Genomic DNA, 21337 nt, shown 5'->3' with positions numbered 1-21337 from the left:
ATTATGATTTAAAATAGAGCCTTGAAAATGCCTATACTGCCACAATGGAAGATTAGAGCCTGTAGTGATTGGTCTAATTCCAACAACTTGGCGGTTGCCGCAACCGTTGAACTAAATCCACAGGCCATGTTTTCTAGCGGTCCTCGATGGCACATGCAGGACTTCGTCTAAACTGAGCATCAACGATCAGGCCATTCTTTGCACCTAATTGGTCGCAACTTACTGACTCGCAAACGACGCACTACAATATGCAAGCAGCCTTCTATCGACGGGCGACACATCAAGCATGTCTAATTGACGCAGTGATGGAGCCGATATACCTTTGGGACATGCTTACGCCAAACGAAGTTGCTCGTTACAGAAGCGCATTAATTATGCTATATTCCGCAGCCACGGGTGCGTCATTTGTGCGATCCTGTCACAGGCTACACGATTGACGAGCCTGACTTTCGCATAACTTTCGCGAGAAATACGTTTAGTGCGAGCCTGCCGCGTCATCAAGAAACTTCTGAGCACGTTGCGGGACATATGAAGAAGCGGCTTTTACGTTCTTTGTGTCTTAGTTGTTTAGCAGTGGCTAATCACAATCAATGATTGTTGTTTGAGAGCAAACATGAATCAACTGACGTGAATGAATCAACTGACAATGGTTGTTCGTGCATGCTCTTCATTTCTGGTATAGGAGGTGATCGCAAGGGTCGGAAGAAGGTGGATTCGATTCGCGCCAATTGAGGAAAGAAAGTACCGTTCTAATTCGGAGTATTCTACCTTGTTTTACTTGTACGCTTAAAGAAATAGTTGCCAATGTGGGGCACAAGAGATCTTAAAAAATTGCATTCTGGGGGTTTACTTGCCAACAACCACGATCTGATTATGAGGCACGCCATAGTGGAAAGAGGGGGTGAGGCTCCGGATTATTTTTTACCTCCGGGGGTACTTTAACGTGAACCCTATGCACAGTACACGAGCGTACTTCGAGTGACGTATTCGAGTGACGAATTCGTATCCAAGGTGTAACGGCTGCATCTGAATGAAGGTGGTATCCCCCCCCCCCTAAATAAAATCGCGTTTTGTGGTGTCAAGGACGTTAATGGAACCAGGCGATTGAATGTAATCTGGAATTCTGCCCTACGGCGTTTCTGATAGCCCACGGAAGGGACAATAAAACCAATCAATCACAATCAGCAATTCCTTCCTACTCACTAGTTTTCTCCTTCTAGTTCTTTTTAGTTCTAACTAGTTCCTTCTAGTTTTCCAGACGATCTCGTCTAGAACTAGGAAGCCCAGGAAGAGCAGTGAAAGTATACGGAGAAAGAGTGATCGGGTACCTCGAAATAGAGGCCGGAAATGCTTCTGGATCGGTGCGTACAGTCACGAAACGAACCAGCTATAATAATTTACGAGCCTCTATCTGGGAGCTAATTAAACTTCTCGCCGTGACAGCGAAATACCTCCGACGCGCGCGAAAATTGGATTCCCTCCCCAACGCCTACGAGACGCACCGTGTAATTTGAAGCCGTGCAAGCGCGCTTCCTTGCCCGCAGAGTCTCCCACTTGCCCTCGCGCTAGCTTTCTTCTTCTCTGCTCTGTTAGAAGACGCCAATTTCACGCGCGATACCATCGGGAGGTTGGCTTCTTGTTCTTGTTTACGGAGATCGTTCCAAATGTATCTGCACGATAAATGACGCAGATCTGAATTGTAAATGTCACAGCGTCGTGGGGCTCCAGCGAGAGGCGTCTTTCGTTCACTGCGAGCGCCTTCTCTGGCTTTTAGATTTCACCGGAGGGCCGGGTTTCTATTTTTCATGAAGAAACGACGCCTATCTCGGGTACACACTGTTAACTGGTTCGGTAAGCCCCCGAGCGATCGCGTTCTGACCTCACGTATACCGTTCGTCACGTCAGAAGCACAAAGCACGCATTTCGTCCCGTAAAGCTGCCTTTCTTCCATTCGAAACTCTTTTATACGTTCCCCGCTGACGTCAACGGCTGCTCCGTGATCTATAATTCTTCGCCTCTGGGGTGCCCAGTATAGTTTCTCCCCCACAGGGCTGCGACGGACCTGCACAGGTGTGAGCCTGAAGGAAAGCGCCACACTGACAACTGGCACTCTTCCAGATTTACTCATTATATCCCCAATACATCCACGCTTATACAGATGGTTCGTGTCATAAAAATTCCTCGACTTCAGCATTCGTCATTCCACATTTAGCGCTAGAGAAAACATTTAAATTATCCCGAGAGACACCTTCCACCGTGGCAGAACTGTTTGCAATCCTGTGGGCTTTGCGTTTCATAACATCAGAAAAACATTCGCAAAAATGGGTTATCTTTAGCGATTCGCAAGCCGCTCTCACATTACTACAGAGCAGTAAGAAAAATTCTTTGAACAATTTGCTACTGTATGAGACGCTCAAAGAACTTACAAAAGCAAGCGCAATGAACCAGGTAATTGCATTTCAGTGGATACCTGGGCACTTAAATATTCCTGGTAATACTGCAGCGGACGCAGCTGCGAATCGGGCGCACAATAACGCAGAGACCACCAATCTTCCCCTACTGCGTAGTGAAGTCCGTCTGATCCTGAGACAGATTTCCTGTCGCCTTAACAAAACTACTTGGTTTGATCAGCAAACTAAAAACTCGGAGTTATACTTTATAGACCCATGTATAAACGTACCGATGCCGGAAAATCTAAGAGACAACAGAAAATTTGAAACATTGGTACACCGCCTGCGTCTTGGTATTGCATTTACGAAACATTTCTTGTACAGGATAAAACGTGTCTCTAGTCCGCAGTGTTCTTGTGGCCATCCAGACGAAGACGTGCATTATCTCCTCGAGTGCACGAAATACGATCCACAAAGAAGGGTACTGCAAGCAAATTTGTTTAGAGTGACAGAAGACCAATCACTCTAAAAAAGATACTTCGCCCATGGCCAACTGCGGGCATTCAGAAAAGAGCACTTCTTGCTCTGAAAAAGTTTTTAGAGGACACCAACATTTTGGGAAAATATTAAGTTTAATATCAGCCGAATACGCTAAATGAGTAACATAAATGTTGTTCGTGGTTCATAACTGGTTTATGTGGTGATCGCAACTTTTACGCAATATGTATAACTCTGTTCTGTACTCGCAGTGTATTACGTGCGTTGTGTGTTTTGGCTGTTCATAATATCTGACATTATAATGCGTACGTGTACTGAACTCATGCACAAAATTTCGCGATTCATGTACTGTTGGACTGTACATTTTTTATTCATCCAGTGTTCTACTGAGCGTCATATTTCGTGTCGCTATTCTCCCTTTTTACGCAAATTTGTTTCCTTTGCCAAAAAACAAGGAGTAGCCGGTGCCACCATAAAGGCGCCAACCTCTCCTAACATTCATTTCAATAAAAAAGAAAGAAAGAAAGAGAATGGTTGCTGCGCCTTTTCTGATGCAAGCCCTGTCTCAAAAAGTTTTACAGCATCAATGCGTTATGAAGCAAGGAATGCTCGTGGGACCCTCGTGTCAGACTTCGATGTATCAGAAATTAGAGCACGCATCATGTAAAGAAACGCATCTGTTGCCTGCATGATTGAAATGGAACCGAAACAAGGCACGTAGGGACCGCATTTTCTCGAACTTGGCTAAGCCACCCTTGTCCTTCCCCCAATGCAAGGAAGCAAACCAGAGTCTTCCTGTTAACCTCGCTGCCTTTCCCACCCCATTTCTCTCTCTCTCTCTCTCTCTCTCATCGAAGCATCAGCGGTCACCAGTTGGCTCCCCCAACTTCTGTAATAAAGAGAGCGATTTGTTTTTTGTACGGCCACGGAATGGGGGCCTTTAACCGTTAGGAGAAATTAGGGCAAAGTCCCTAATTAAGGGCATGATTACAAAAAAAAAAAGCTCGAGAGAACAGAAATGCGATTAGTTATGGGATACTGATAGCAGCAGTAACGGTCGCTCGTGAGGCGACCCCATGTAGAGACTACATAAAGGGACACTTAGGAGCAATCCTAAATCATTTTAGACGAGTTAACTCTTCTTTCAAAGCTGCATTTCCATTAAATTTAGGGGGAAAACGTTGTTTCTCAGCTAAGAAGATGATGGCCTCACTTCGTTTTCTTGAATTTTGCGCCGTAACTATATCGCTCATATAAATCAGTGTGTACATACGTGTCGAAATTTGAAGTATGTACTCTCGTATTGAATCCATTCCTGTGCAGGCGAAAAATGTCACAGAGTGTTCACGCTTGAGTCTGAATAAAACAAAATCCTTGCTTTTAGATGGACTATTAACTAGAATGGAGGGAACTCTGTCAAAATCTAGGACCTCTCCGGTAGCTGGCGCAGGAACATTAACATGCCGTCGCCACTTGTTGGGTCTTGTGTTTTTTCTTGCTTGCTTACCAGGGTTCTGGTCAAGGACAGAGTGACCTTTGCTGTATTCGAGAAGTCCAACTTGCTGATCCATCTCCACTTACTATACCAGATGCACCAATCAAGCTTGACTTAACATAGCTCTTTAATGTTCCTTGAAACGAGTAGAGCGGGCACGCGCAAAACACTTCGAGAAAGACAATCAATGGCTAGATCTTTGGCACCCCTCGACAACGGGCTGTTTTTTGGAAGCCTTCTTTCAGATCCATGGCAAAATGGATCGGTGCATCAGGCCATGATAACCATTCTGTGCTTTTTTTTTCTTTTTTTTTCTAGCGAAATGAACAAGGTATGCGACTGCGTCAGGTGTTTTCAGTTTCTTTTCCTTGACCGCCTGAACCCATACTTCCGACTACGCATTCCATCTGGACTTTCCCGAATAGAGAAAACTGTCCTCTGCCGACTATGGCTTGGAGTGTCTTTTACCAGTACATTTGCTTGCCGCATCAGGATGGCTGACAGTACTGCCTGTGATAGTTGTGGCAGCGAGGAAACAATCGAACATTTCCTCTGTCATTGTCCCCGCTACAGCTCCCAGATACAGTAGCTCGTGATGGAGTTGGGCACGCCTCGACGACCGGCCGCTTTCTGAGCAGACGATCTTAGAGTGTCGGCTGATGCGGTCTTCACACCAGAAGGTGATGAAGGCGCTGCTGAGGTTCCTCCGGTTACACTCCCTGCCTTTCATATCTCATCTATATATGTCTCTATTTTCCTCTCTTTCTTTTCAAGTTATGTGTATGTACTTTCTCTAATCATCATCAACTAAATTATTCTTATTCTACTTTTGTTCCTCTTAACCCAACGCTATTAGTAGTAGGCTAAGGGTGGATCTCCCACCTTGTCTAATAATAAATGCACTCTTTAAGTGATAGCTCCAACAAGGTATACTAAAACAGACATGTAATCACGGCGAGCAGTAATTTGAATTTCCGAACAGATTTTTGTCGTGTTGGAACGTATTATATTGTTCGAAATGAACTTGCGCAGCTTCATCTTCAGTTAGCCTGTTAAGGAAAACAATTTCTAAAGCTCGATTCTTGCATAATGATAGTATTCCTATTGAATCCAAGGATTCCCCCGAATTCGACATCGCCGCCATCAGAATTGGACGCTTCGATTCGAGCAAATATCGTGCTCTCTGCAAGAGCGAAGATAACCATCATCACTTTGTATGCCCGCGAGTGTAGGTGGTTGTCGTGCGTATGTTTTTACATCTGCGTCCGTGTGCCTACGCCCGTTTTCGTTAGTGGCCTCCATATAAGTGGTCACGCCCACGGTGCCATGTCATCACATTCCTTAATCTTGCTGGGATTATACGCCCAAATGAAGATGAATTCAAACAGGCATCTATCTCTCACTGGAAACATATCAAAGTTTGAAATTTCTGCTTCTTTCATATACATACACCTTAGGGAAGAAAAGAATAGAACAGATAATTTCTGGTGCAAACGTGGAAAAGATCACAGTTAAAATTGTCGTGCCACAATTTTGTGCGGTCTATGAGGAGCGCTGAGGCTAGATTTTAGAGTGCAAGGGCAGCTTTCTTTTTCCTTTTCTTTTTTGTACTCTCACGCAGCACAGGGCCACAGCCACCCATTTCGTCCCACTGACGTCACTACTTCGTCCAGAGATGATCACTGTATAGAAAATTGTTGTGTTTAACACCCGAGAAACTGCACGAGTTACGAGGGATGCCATACAGCAGAGGACTCCGGATTACTTTCGACCGCCCGAGTTTCCTTAACAGAAAGCCAAAGTGTGGTAGATCAGTGTTTTTTTTTTTGCATGCCGTTCCTATCGAGAGAGAGAAAAGAAAGTGGAAAGGTGGGGAGGTAAGCCAAGGACGCAGCTCATTCCTTCCCTGCACTTGGGGAGAGGGAAAGGAGGAAGAATAGATGAGAAGAAATAAAGAGAAGAAAATAACAGAGAGTCAGTCGTTGTGAACACATTCTCAGATGAATTGCCGCCATCACAAGCGTTCGTACAGTCCAGTCGCCTTAAGAATTTCGGAAGGGCTTTTCTGGCCTTCTGCATGCAAGAATGCCTGGGCCATGGTCTCCAGGATCTTTTCCTCCCAAAACGCTCTATGATCCCGTCAGCCGAGTCTAGCTTGCGGAGCACAACATTGAGCGTCAAAGTATGGGCAGTGGCCCCGAAGGTGCTCTATTGTTACGTCGCACCCGCATAAAATGACACGCCGCACTGTTGGTCATTTCTACTAGGAATGAATAGGCCATGATTACTTTGTTTAGCGCAAAACAACGGACACAAGAGAGACGACAGGACAAGGCGCTTAAGACTAGGACAAGGCGCTTAGGTGACAGGACTAGCCCGCCAACGCATTGGAATGAACAGGCATTTGCAAATGCGATGCTCAACCGCGTGCCACACGATCAATTTGTTCCGCGGTATTATGCAAATGTGCACTTAGTGAACATGTCCATTTCGTCGGCTGCTAAAGTGCTGATTGGCTGGGAGCCCCTGCCTCTTTCTGACGCGTACTCCAGCCAAGCCAATCAAAACTTCAGCAGCATACGAAATGGACATGTGCCCTACGTGGACACTAGTAGAACACCCTCCCCCCCCCCCCTACCAAAAAAATTAAAATTAAATTATGGGGTTTTACGTGCCAAAACCACTTTCTGATTATGAGGCACGCCACAGTGGAGGACTCCGGAAATTTCGACCACCTGGGGTTCTTTAACGTGCACCTAAATTTAAGTACACGGGTGCTTTCGCATTTGGCCCCCGTCTAAATGCGGCCGCCGTGGCCGGGATTCGATCCCGCGACCTCGTGCTCAGCAGCCCAACATCATAGCCACTGAGCAACCACGGCGGGTAATTCTGCAAGGCTGGCAATTCTCCGTGTTCGTGGGCTTTCTCAAAAATATAGGTAGTACATAAAGCAAAACGAGAGCTCTGTGGCGCATCCCACCATCCCGTTTCAAAGGGGACCCTCATAGCATCCATCCATCCATCCATCCATAGGGCCAACCCTACCGAAATTTTGCCACCGCTGCTGAGATCGATCCCGTCACCTAGTGCTCGACAGCGCAACGCCATAGCCACATAGCCACGCGACGAGTAATTGACATCGTATACGGAAATGAGATGTGCCGAAATATATGTTTTTTTTTTCTAGCTGCACCGTTCTTAAGAAGAAAAAATATCGCCCGTGCCAATAGCACACTTATAACCCTAGAACTAGATTACTCGATCAGGACGGACACGACTTCAACGATCAATCAATTTCAGAATTGATTAATTAACAAAATTTCACTTTGTTAGTTATTAGGTTACTATGTTAGTAACTATGCCATTGATTGACTTACAATGCATTGCGCCATCTACGAATTGTAGCTAGAGTTTGCGAGGCACATCAACTTGGAACGAATTTATGAGGATGAGTGTTCGAATACTACACATGGTCGAAGTAAAAAACTCCTTACATAGAACGGCCCCTTTCAAGGAATATTTGACTTATTGTCGGTAAACAGCGCCGTGGAAACACTCGGTGTGATCATTCTTAGGTTTTACGGAATTTTTAAAATCGGTTGTCGCAAATAACCTAATTCTACTCCTTGAGCTGGATTATTCAGAGAGGCGGACAATATTTGCCTGGACTGAGAGGCTCCGACCACCCCTCCTTCAAATTTTTTTCATTGCAATAAAGTTTCTATTTCTATTGGCCGAGGAATCGTAACACATATTAAACTATTAAAAATAATTCATTTATTAACTTTTTAATTAGGTACATTACGCACAAATGGCGATTCACAAATTCTAGCCGGTGAGCTTGCGAGGCGTATTCACTTGGCATCGATGAGTTTCGATACATGCGCTGTGAAACTTGCGGTAAGAATGCAGTGTTGTCCCGCTTACCTTTTTAAGGAAACCGGGTTTTGTGCATTGCCAACGCATTTCGTCGGACACTTTGACAATTAATACGTCGAAAAGCGTGTATTCATGAAAATCCATTCCAAGTGGATACGCCTTGGAAGTCAACAGTTACAATTCGTAAATCGCAGTATATGACCCGTAAAGTAATTAATAACACATAATTGGTGCGATTATGCTAATTATGCGATTAAGCATTTTGATTTCACGCACAAGTAATGTCCGCCGCATCGAGTTAGTTACCTCGAGAGTTAGAATTGTGATATGTGCTACGGGCAATATTTTGAAAAATTTGTTGCAGCTGAAAAAAAAAAGAAATTTAATAAAAAAGCAGCTGGTGCAACGCGCCTAATGCAGTGCGCATGTCCGCATTTTTTTTTCAACGGACCATGAATGCTCTGGCAAACGCGACTTCATTGCACAGAACGCTCGCGTTCTGCTGCCAGTGCTTCGATGTGGAGGAGGAGGACGGTGCGTTATACCCAACTGCCGAAGTGCGCGACCCTCGGGCCGCACAGATTGCGGCCGCGCGCGTGGCTGTAATTCTCTGCCCCGCAGCACCTCTACTTCTGGAGTCGGAAACGTAAAAGAAAAATTTGCTTTCACAGGTATGCCTAACGGGGGTATACTTTTAGATTGGACGGCGATCGAAGCCCGTAAGACATCGTGATCAATAGAGCACTTCATCAAAGCGCTTGAGAATACGTCTGACTCGGTTCAGGGGAAAGAGGAACACTGTAGAACAAGAAAGAAGCAACAAAACAGCGAAAGTACCGGCGTCCTTTGTGTCATGTTGAGTTTCTTTTTCTTTTTCAAGTGTTCATTTTCGCCCCTGAGCGCTGGAAATGTCTTAGTATATATATTCTAACAGGCTTCATGCTTTAGTATAAATTCCACCGATGCAGCACCATTCCAACTCGCCAAGCAGCTTCTCGAGCATAAGGTAGCTTTAGCGCGCCACGCATGCGTACATGACACATGACCAGAACCGCAATGGCAGAGTGGCAATGCTATGCCAGAACATTTTGATAGAAAGAGGCTGAGTAAAAGGACGTAAGAACATGCAAGCGTGGTGAATGCCGAGTGAAGGAAATTTCGTTACTACAACAAAACTACTTGCGGCTGCGGATGAAGTATAATTGACGTTTTATTGTTGGTGTATTGTTTGCTGTCGTGTTTACAACCCTGCACAGTTCGACGGGTTATTATTCGGCCGGAACGCGTAGCTAACCTTGCTTTCTGCGAACTTAATGCGCTCCCACCGCCATGGCTCGTCTATGTTTTCGATACATATGTAATGATCTCCCGAATTGTGGGGTTTAACGCGCCGAAACTGGCCCAGACTTATGCGGGACACCGCAGCGGATGCCTCCGCAATACTTTTGGTCACCTAGGCGTCCCTTAGCGCGCGCACAAATCTAAGCACAGAAGCGTTTTAGAGCGCAGCTCTTGGGCGCCCGTTCCTGCGTTGAGCATTGGCGTCCCTCGGCGTCCTCGGCGTAATCCAGCGAAGGAGCACAGTGAAAGATGAAAGAGCGAACGCGGAGCGCAGCGGTGGATGAAAGACGGTGATGGCGAAGAGAGCGCGAGGAGGAAACCGGAAGAGGAGGGTGTGGCGAAAGTGTAAGAAAAGCGTAGTGCCGCGTAAGAACGGGCTATGCGGCGACGACCGCTACGAGATGGCGCCAGAGTAGCTCACCGTCGTCTGCTCACCAATGACGCCATCGATAAGGCACGCGGCGAGCGCGTCCACCGATACCATATATGGAAACAAAGCGCTGCATGAGCGGAGGTCCGTCTGCGGCAGCTGCTGTAAATCGCGCACAAGCGTCACCCACGCGCTGCCCCTCGCGATCTCCCGATTAGCGAGGCAGTCGCGCCAAACTTGGTTCCGTTTCCAACGTGCCCCACAAGACAGAATGTCCGCGCCAGCCAATAGATCGCGAAAGGAAAACACGTATAGAGCTGCGCTCAAATTTCGCATTAGGGAGTGTCGTAACCATCGGTGAATCTTTCTTTTCCTTATTTCTTTTTTTTCTGCGTTCTGCACTCATCAAAAGACAGCCACCGGGACCGGGAATCAAGCCCGCGACCTCGAGCTCAGCAGCATAACGCCATAACCACTGCGCCACCACGGCGCATGCAACGAGCTACATGTATACTGTATACGCGTAGTACCGGAATCAATGCCTCGCTTTTTCCCGTCAGTCTTCCTTCGCTTTCTTCGCGTCCAAAGCTCCCACATTTCAGAGCCTGCTTTCGCGTTCTCTTAATCATTTTTCTTCCAGTGTTCCGCATGCATTGGCATCCCAAGAATTTCTCCCTCTGCTCCGTAGCCGAAAAGCGCGCACCACGACACCTTCTTGCGCAACCTTTTTTCCCGGTGCTGCTGCGTGGAATGAACGCTGTATAAAATACGGCTGCTTTGATTATTCAGCTTAGTAGAAACTTCAGCATCGCAAATGAGCTCAATCGAAATTTGAGCGCCCTTATCGCTTAAGCAATATCTTTCCTGCGAAGTGTATTATGGAGGACTCGCTGTCTCGTATATAAATTCTCTTCTTTCATTTCGTTCACAGTAGAACACACACACACACACACACACACACACACACACACACACACACACACACACACACACACACACACACACACACACGTGTGTGTGTGTGTGTGTGTGTGTGTGTGTGTGTGTGTGTGTGTGTGTGTGTGTGTGTGTTATACTGCGGACGCAAGGAAAGAGGAACAGGATCAAACGAATAAGAGTCCCATCAGTAATTTGTCGCGGACACGTCCACTCTCATCACGTGTTCGTGAGCGTCGCCGAGTGTTCGCAACTTCACACACACAAAAAAAGAGAAAGACTCCCTTCGAGAGCTATGACCAAGTTTGGACAACTTCAATTACGAGCAGTCGTGCACACGCGCACTTCTCGGACCCAAGTAGCTGGATCAGTCCGTCATGATGTATAAACCGGAGCAGTCGCGAAGGGGAACATATATTTGCCGCGAAGCGAACAATCATGCCTCGACTTTCGTTGTTTGTTTTAAAAACTTCTTTTGCACTGTTAGCCAGTAGCATTTTGATGCTTCGTTTTTTACTTTTTTTTTCATTTTTGACACAATGTGAAGGCGACAAATATTGGCAGGAAAGCTCAATAAGCCGATTCATCTCGACGAAAGAAGAAGGCGCTCCTTATCGAAAAAAGAGAATGAAGAAAATTCAAGGGACGCTTTTCTTTCTTTGTTTCCTTCTTTCCTCTTCCTTTTCTTTCTTTCTTTATTTATTTATTTATTATTTTGCGCGTTTTGCAATAAAGAAATCTGGTGCCGATAACTCGTAGCAGCAGAATCCCGAAGGTCAGAAGGTCAAAACCTTGTTCTTGTTGTTGGCATAGAGGAGCTGAACCGGAAAGGCTGCGGAAAGACCGAGTGGTGAGCCCACCGCACGACGGCAGTCATCAGAGGAGTTATTTTCGGCCTCCCCGCCTTGCTGCTGGGGCCATATTCACACCCGCACCAAAGCTACACCGGAGTTGCGTACGCTGCCGCTGGTTGCGTTGTTCGATCATGTAGTGTCACTTGCGTCCAATCGCACGAACTGCTCGCCGTTCAGTTTTGTTGCTGCCATGTTCTTTTCTCTCTTTTTCTACATTTAAGTGACTGTCTACGCACGCTTGTGAAAACTGCTACATTGCCGTAATACTATCGTCTCATCTCGTGTTACCGTCCTTTAATCATTCAACAACGTTAACGTCTGTGAAAAAGACGGCGAAAATATTGACACGTGTACTTTATCGGGCGACCAGGTTTCGCCGCCTAACAAATGTTATCGTACAGCGCAGGACGCGCCTGCATGTAAAAGAAGTTTCTGGAATGTTATCGATGGTTCCGTCCACTGTCTTTCACCGCAACTTGTGTAATCTGATTGCATCTATGCGCGACGCGAATAGTGTAGAACTTTGTGGAAGACACGCGGGTCCCAGCGGTTAATCTGGAACATTCGACTACCGATCTATAAAAGCCGACGCGCTTGACCCGCTGATGAGATTTTCGACGATCGCCGACCGTGTTCGCCGCTATCGTTGTGCTATATGTGTAGCCTGTTTTTTGGGCACAGGTTCGCCCAATAAAAGTTAGTTTTGTCGTTCACAGTATTGCTACTGTGTTCTTCAACGTCACCACCACGTGACAATATACTGCAGTCGACTTCCATCCATTCGGCCCTTGCGGGAGCGCAAATTTTGGTTGAATTATCCGAAGTGTCACACTAAGGAATGCCGGCAAATTTAACTAATTTAGCCATTTTAGTTCAAAGCATCTGCTCGTATTCAATGCGCGTGGTATGTGGCAGTCAAGGCAAGGGTCAATGGTAAACAATATTGAAAATTTTGAATTTTGATCAAACCAAGTTTCTTTGCAACCACGTGCTGAAATTTGTCTTAAGATATGGCGCAACTTTCTTTGTGATGGAAGAAGTAATGATGTCCTTATGCGCGTATCGTGCCGCCTCATTAGCTGCTACATTCTCTGGGATGTTGCACTGTCATATTTTCGATGAGAAACGGAGTTGCTGGTGCCGCCTAAAGACGCCAACATCTTCTAAAATTGTTTTAAAAAACTTTTTTGCTTGAAGTATATAGTCTGTACTGTGAATTTATTTATTTATTTATTTATTTATTTATATCCTGCAGCCCCTCTTGGGCTGCAGCAGGAGTGGCGATAACAGCGTATGTCAATTGCATACGAAAGCAATTGGTCAGAGGCGAAGAACGAACATTTCCTGGCATTCCAACGTTCAATTGTTGAGGGAAAGAACTACGTAAATGTAAGCTCTGGGTCGCAATGGTAAAAGATTCAGCTCGTGAGAACTACGGGTACGGGAAGGTTCAGAAAACTTAATTTATTTATCTGAGCAGGCACGGCGTGGTGAGTGAATTAAGCTGTGCCAGAACTTTGTGCTTTCGTTGTGCCGACGTGTTGCGAGAGTCGTCAAATTCAGACTAGAGAGGTTAAAAGTATGCGAAAAATCCCTATGGTAGCGACGGTAGACAAACTCAACGGCCTTCTTTTGTATCGACTCCATCTTGTTAATATCGTACTTATGAAGCGGGTTCCGACTATAGAAGCATATTCAAGGATTGGGCGGATTAATGTTTTGTACGTGAGCAGTTTAGTTTCTTGAGGAACCACGGGAAGGGTGCGTTGGAGGTAGCCGAGCTTTTTTAATGATTTCTTACATAATACTTCAATACGCTTGGTTCAAGATGAATTGTTAGTGAATAGGAGTCCGACGTACTTATATTCAGCCACTTTCAGTAACAAGGAGCTATTGAAAGAGTACGAGAAAAGGGGGGGAGTGAAACACGTAGTGAGTGTAATTGAAACGGTTTTGGTGAAGCTTATAGTCACCTTCCCGGTGTCACACCATGAGCAAAAGTGTCAGAATGCGTCATTAAGAACTATATGATCTTCAGGAGAGTGAATATTGTGATAGAAGACTCAATCATCAGGATGGAGGCGTATGTTAGTAATTATATTATGTGGCAAGCCGGTAATGTAAAGTAGAAAGAGAAGTGGGCCGAGAACTGCGCCCTACTGCACGCCAGAGGAAACGTTAGCAAAATGGGAGTCAGAAACATTATATTGTACATATTGGGAGCGGTCGGAGAGAAAACGGGCAATTCTCTCTATGAGTGTTGGATTGTTTAGGATGAGGCTGCGTTTAAATAGTAGTTTATCACGAACCACATAGTCGATTGCTTTGGAGAAATCGATGAAAATTCCGTACACCTGTGTACCAAGGTCTAGTGCTTTAGCAATGTCATGCGTGAATTCAACCAGCTGAGTAACGGTGCTAACATCACGACGAAAACCATGCTGACGATTACTCATTATGTTATTGGATTCCATGTTATCCACGATATCCTTGTAAATTATATGTTCAAGTAGTTTGCAAGAGTGAGAGGTTAGGGAAATCGGTGGATAGTTCGTTAACATCTGCTTATTGCCAGATTTGTGCAAGGGTAGAAGTTTAGCTCGTCACCACGAAGAAGGAACACACGCGGTTGCTAATGATAAAAATAAGTAAGATAACGACCAGTCCAAAGGGAGTAACGAACAAGAAAGCATTGCAAATGCCATCAGGACCGCAGGAATTCTTAACATCGGACTTTAATATTAAATTAAGAACCCCGTCAAGTAATACAGAGAGGCCACTAATTGCTGGTGCTTTACCATATTCAAAAGAAGGCAGTGCGAGTTTATCTTGAGTACAAACGGATTGAAAATATGAGCTAAAGGCAGATGTCATTCTATCGGGGTTATTAGTAGACTGCTTGTTAATTACAAAAGTGGCATTGTCTTCTCTTTCCTCGTCACACACATATAAAACTGATTAGGAATTTCATTTTCGTTAAATGAATCAGGCTGTCTCGTTTTATTCAAAAACGATTTTTTTTCTTTCCCCGTGTTTGTTTCCTTCTCAACTAGTCGTGCTTCAATCGCTGCTCACATAACCACATTTAATGAAGTCGGTGTCAATTTGTTCTGAACCGCTCTTCGCCAAAAAATAGAGATGCATTCTCTGAGGCATAGTCAACAATCAAGGCCAAGCCCAGTCTGCAGCAACAGTTAGTTGTATGCATGCAGGGGAAGCAGAAGAGGCAGCTACAGCTCTGGCTATCAATGGCACCACCTCGAAAATCATTTTTAGAGATTCTAAAGCTGCAGTTAGAAACTTTGCCAGTGGCAAAATCCACACACCCGCCCTGCAAATTCTAAACAAACATCCACCACCTGATCGCCAGGGTCAAATCATCTGGGTCCCTGCACATTCCTCGCATCCAGGAAATGAGGCTGCCCACAATTACTCCCGAGCTTTCGTCAGCCGGGCGGTGGGAGGCCTCGACCCGGGTTCAGCGAGGGCTCGCATGGTGCCGTTCCACGAAATCACTATGCACTACCGCGAACGTAGACAAAAGTGCCCCCCTCCCCCACATAAATCACTGGATAAAGTGCAACAGGTTACCTGGAGACAGTTGCAGACTGGCTCATTTACCAACCCTTACAAGTATACTCACTAATATATCCAGGCTGCTTCTCACCTAAATGCAAAAACTGCGACGCCCATAAGGAGGACCTGACACGTACATTGAGCAACTGCCCCGAGCCAAAGCCTAGCGTGGAACTCCAACATCAAAACACTTCGGACTGGGAGGTAGCGGTGTCCATCTCGGATCCTGCAGTCCAGCTGCGGACCGTCAACTGGGCTTTGGAGGTCGCCGAAAGTCAAGGTCTTACGGCCACCACACGCAGCCTGGCAGAAGAAATAACCCAGTGATTCTCGTCATTCGAACATCTGGTGAAAATAAAGTATTCCCTCCTCCTCCTCCTCGCCCGAAGCTTAGCGACCGATTTGGATCGACCTTGCAAGAGATCTGAAGTGCACTGCGCCAGTCGAAGATGTGGCCAGTGAAGAAAACGGATTCTGCAGGCAAGGGTCGCTCGAGACCGGATGACCAATGTAGGCAAGAAGCTGCGCGAAAAGAAGAATACGGTTCAGCAACGCGTATACGCTGCTGCTGCCTCGCGCACATGTTTATTTTTCTTTTTTTCCCCCTTTTAACAGCGAAGCTGTATATATAGCTAACCTCCGCCGTCGGTCAATGTCCGTCCGCCTAGACGTTGTATCGAGACGAAAAACTTTCCGTCTCCCGTTTCTCGCGAATGCTCTATAGCTCTCAATCTAACGTAGAAACCTTGGGAAAAAAATCTTACTGAAATTAGGCGCTAAGACGACTCTATCATTACGCCGAGTTTCATTTACTTGTCATAATTAGTTAGTTCACAGTGAAGTTGCAAACGTTACAGAAATCCCGTCTGCTGTCAATACATGGCCGTCTGCGGAGGGAGTATGATCACAGAAAACGGCGGTAACTCTTGTTTTATCGAAACTATCCCTAAACAAATTGCATGACAATTAGCCGCTAAGACGACTCTATCAGTACGCCGAGTTTCATTTACTTGCCCAATTAGTTAGTCACAGCGAAGTTGTAAATATTGCGGAATTTCCGTCTGTCGTGCGGCTGTACTTGCACACGTCACTACTTCAGACAAGAATAAGAATAAATCACTCCACAGTCGAACGACGTATTCGTTATCTGTCCTTCAATAATAATAATAATAATAAGAATAATAATAATAATAATAATAATAATAATAATAATAATAATAATAATAATAATAATAATAATAATAATAATAACACCATTATGTACTTAGATGTTTCGATTGCGGTAAAGCCCATCACAGCTTCGCTGCTCCTCCTTTTTCACAGAGTGGAAGGGCTGACGATTTTTTTTCCCTCTTGAAGCGCAGATCAACCCGCATGCGGCGGCCGAGAGCGCCGACATGCTTAAACGCTGCCTCAACGTTCGACTGTCACATTGCTGACAATGTCGTCGGCAGTAAGTGGCCCACAAACCTCACCATTGTCGTCGGTGGCCACAAAATTCTCAAAATATACAAAGGACGTAGCGCCGTCGCTTGAATGTCTTGTGTTTACAAGCTTTTAGTAACCACTACGTGCATGAGGGGGCGCCGGTGGAGGTCTGATTAACCGAAGCGGCACGGCTTCGCGTTAGAACTTGACGAGTTTTCCATCTATAGCTATACATATATAGTTTCTTGCGGGTACTTTTCAGCGTGTTTGGACTGAGGAAATATTCGAATTAACCGAGGTCAACTCAGCGGGAGCTGACTGTATAACACTTCCGCCTACGTCCAAATAAATCAATGGCCGAGACCAGATACGCCAGCTCTTAACCTTCCCCACCGTAAGCGCAGTATGCTACTGCACGTACCGATCGCAACGCTATTTATTTAAAACCCGGAGTCGTCTACCAAGTTCCACTGCGAAAATCCAGCGGAATTTGCCCCCTTTTCTCCAAACGTCCTTTTCAAAATACACACTCACCTTCGAGATTTATTTATTTATTTATTTATTTATTTATTTATTTATTTATTTATACAATACTGCAGGCCGAAATGAGGGCCCAAGCAGGAGGGGCAGAATACATAAATATTTACATATGTACGTATATATATACATACACACGCAACACATGAAAAAGAAATACAAAAGCAATGCAACATATGTAAATATCAGAAGAAAACTAAGATGAAAGCGACGACTAATAAGATTAAGAGAAGGTACAGTGAAGGAAGACAACCTGACAAACATTAGAACAGTATCACACGCATATATGAGCACTTGCAATCACTATCGAGAGAGGAAAAAAAAACTTCTTGAGTATCCGATGCGAAAGAGGGCAAAATCACCTTAATATAGCCAACTATGGCTAAATTTTGCTTTGGCTAAATTATAAAATAAATAGTCTATATTATTGACACGATCTTCGTAAAGCTGAAAGGTTGTTAGGTGTCTGCCTTTATTATTGATTGCCTTTAAATACATTCTAAGCGGACGACGCGCGCACATTGTGCTTAAGGGATGAGACGGAAATCTCAGAACATGGCCAAGCGAAATTCGCAGCATGTTTAGCCGACGCCGCCCTGTCTCGAAGGTTAAGCCTATTTCCGATGAGCCATAATGACGGTATTCTTTTTTCTTAGTTTCGGCCAGAAAAATTGTTTATTCCGGCGAGCTTCTCGTGACGCATGCGTTGGTCATTCATACGCAACATTTTGCAGGGAGACGGCTCCGTATCTGCAGTACCTCAACGTAGCCCCTTTTACGCGGTCCGAAACGTCATTGCAGTAGGCCTTTAAATCTATAGCTGCCGAATAACCTTGCCGGAGTATCGAACGTTCGATAGAGCAACGTGCGAAAGAAAGGAAACAACAGCTGCGTGCGCCGTTCCGAACATTGTACACTCTACACTGAGCATTCGTATTGATTTCTGGGCGCCCTAAATATATTCGTTCACCGGTGAAAGTAAGACTATATATAAAATATATAAGTGCCCAATATAGCGAGCTTAGGGTTAGGTGTACGGTTAAAGAACGCCAGGTGGTCGAAATTGTTCTACGGCCAGCCACTACAGGACGTCTCTCACTGCTCCAGAGTTCCTTTGGAATATTACAACCCATATATTTTCTTCGAGCACGCTTTCTGCGACGCGGGCTGTTTGGTACATGGTTAAAGAGGCAGTGCTATAGCCAAGACATGGGACAGAGAAAGTCGAACAAAACTAAGGCAGAAAATGAGTGCCTGTATAGTCGGAGCTTGGTGAGTGTATCTCTTTCGTCTATCTCGTGTTTTGCGCCGCTTTTTCACAAGCAATAACTAAACCACGGGATTAGCGGCGAAAGCAACGGAACCCCTGCGCCATCTGCACGTATACTATGCGCTCTTCGAGCGGGCCTAAATATGTCTGCAGTTTCGGTGGCTAAAAGCGGCGCATATGACTCTCGGTTGTAGTTACTTCTGAATATTGCAGCGCTGGTCGAGACGGAAAGTTGACAAATTTCAGAAAGAAAGAAAGAAAGAAAGAAAAAAGAAAGAAAGAAAGAAAGAAAGAAAGAAAGAAAGAAAGAAAGAAAGAAAGAAAGAAAGAAAGAAAGAAAGAAAGAAAGAAAGAAAGAAAGAAAGAAAGAAAGACGAGCACCGCGGGCTTTCATCAACACCGACCGGCATGTTTTGATTAATGTGTCTTTATATGCCTCAAAGTTTTACAAAGAGCTACGAAAGGAGCCGTAATGGAGGCCTGCGCTATTAATTTTGTCCATTCTTTAACGTTCGCCGAAATGCGTAGATGTCTGAGCATTACAGCCAGCTGCCGCGACCGGAATGTGGTTCCAGGACGTCGATCGTGCTCAGTGCCAGAACGTCACAACCTCTGAAACACCACGGCATGCATTCATCAGGAGCCCAAACTACGCAAGAATCGGTTAATAAAGATGGCACAATTACGCACGTATATTCATGTTGCTAAAAGGCAGGCGTGCAATCACAAGTACACGTATCGTACGTACGCTGGCTAATGGCAATCTTTTTTACAGCGAAAAAAAGTGCGTGCGTCTATCGAGCCGCGTAGATCGAGAATTTCTCCCCATACGCGGGCCGATCCCTAAGATAATGCAATACCGGGCCGATCCACGGTGGAGGTGAAGCAGGCGTTAAGCACTCTTCCAACTTGCAAAAATAAGTCTAATATATTAGCTCCAAATCAGATATTAAGCTGATAAGAACAGATACTACAATTTGACCTGCGTCAACCATGTCTACGTTCGCACCGCCCTATCTTTGTCGGTGTTCCAAGGGCTTGCGTATCTCCTTTCCTTCCGCTATCCCATGGTAGCCGTGCCGTAAACGTGCTGCCCCCCAGGACCGCGAGGCAGAAAGAAATGCGGACCGTCCATGTGGCCACGGTCCCGAAAACTTCGAACGTTTCACCGGAGCAGCGGCCAGGTTTCAGAGTGAGCTTGTGGGGAACCAGTATTGTGTGGCCTGTGTTGTGTGTGACCGCTTGTGGTTTTTGAGTGACCTCACAGCCATTACTGCAATGCGGGACGTCGACCAACGCACGATCGCCTTGGCTACGGTGAAGCAGTGTGTGCCTTGGGAGTGCGGTGAGGTGCGTCTCTGTTCTACATGCCAGGATTCTTTAGTAAAAGGTGTCGTGCCGCATTGTGCGAAAATACAGGACTATGTATACCCCCCGGTGCCTCATCATCTCCCGAGGCTCAACATCATGGAGGAGCGACTAGTCACGCTTCGGCTTTCATTTATGTGCATACGGCGTTTGACGCACGGCAGTGGACAGTTTGCCATTAAGGGGCGCGCAGCTTCGTTGGTATTCCACCTTCACAGAGTGGAATGGCCCTGAATCTTTATCTTTCCGCATCCACGTTGTAGTCTTGAGCTGCTGCTTCACTCTTGGGCATCCATCCACAAATTCGACCAGCTCTCGATTCCAGGGCCTATATTACACCTTCCCCAGCGACAGCGGCATTCAAGCCAATGATGAAGAACGAAGGGAATAGAAAATGTAATGAATCGTTAGATAACAGGGCCCTCGGGCCGGTATAATGAAATAATTTTTACGCGAAACGTAACGGGCAACTCTTCAAATCGGCGGTGTTTGTCTGAGGCCGCGAAACATTCTGTACGGCGCTCTTCTATCGCTAACGTTGCTCATACCTTGTCTTACATTCTTGACAAAGTTATTCCTCGGAATTTTGAGCCCACAAACAAATGTCATGAAACAAAACAGTGACAGCGCATGGCTTTTATGTTAAATCTTCTGAAATGAAATATTAAAAGTGCGAAACAATAACAAAAGATCGGCCCATTCCTGCAGAAAGCTCGCCTACGTGCATAGCGTTTTGCGTAGGCGCCGCGGTGCTCGCTGTGCATGTTCCCGGCGGTCATACGCTCGCGCGTAGCCCGCGTTCGCGAAGTGAAACGTCACTGTACTTTTTCCTTCCCTTATATTCGTTTCTTATCAACCACCGCTCACTACCAACCGATCGTGCTGATAAAGCAGGCAGAGCTTCGCTCGGACCACTGACGAAGCGCGAAAAGGAATAGCGTTGGAATAGAACCGTTATGTTGTCCCGGCAGGTTCCTGCGCCTGTAGAAGCGGCGCCACATGTATTTCTTACCTTAGCGTCCTAAGGGCGGTCACTGCAATGCGGGCGTTCATTAAGAGGAAGCTTTAGCTCGGGCCCAACTCCGACGCGGCCTATTCAAATACATGTAAAACGCAAAAACGTTTTTATGAGATAACCCCTGGACCAATTTTGATGAAATTTATTGCATTTGAAAGAGAAAGTTAAATTCTAGTGACTGTTGGAAGCGGAATTTCGATTTAGGACTTAAATTTGCTTAAAACGATTTTCAAATATTTGACCGTTTGAAAAAAATAGAAGCACGAAGTTTACAAATTCATAGCTCTGCATCAAGAACTGATATCGCGGTTCTGCAAAATGCATCCATTAGACCATTGAAAGCGGACAAATTCAATATGTCATTTTACATTTTACGT

The 21337-nt window shown here is 45.5% G+C and overlaps 1 protein-coding gene and 1 pseudogene across 2 annotated transcripts in view; both read right to left on the bottom strand.

Annotated features, from left to right (window-relative positions):
* Positions 1-21337, bottom strand: part of LOC142585299 (RYamide receptor-like) — a 324809-nt gene that overhangs the window by 131408 nt on the left and 172064 nt on the right. The window lies entirely within an intron of this gene.
* On the bottom strand, positions 19401-19569 carry LOC142567951 (U2 spliceosomal RNA; annotated as a pseudogene).

This window comes from Dermacentor variabilis, chromosome 1, assembly GCF_050947875.1.
Source record: "Dermacentor variabilis isolate Ectoservices chromosome 1, ASM5094787v1, whole genome shotgun sequence".
Taxonomy (NCBI): Eukaryota; Metazoa; Arthropoda; class Arachnida; order Ixodida; family Ixodidae; genus Dermacentor; species Dermacentor variabilis.
Note: the sequence above shows the minus strand (reverse complement) of the source record. Positions and strands in the feature narration are given on the sequence as shown.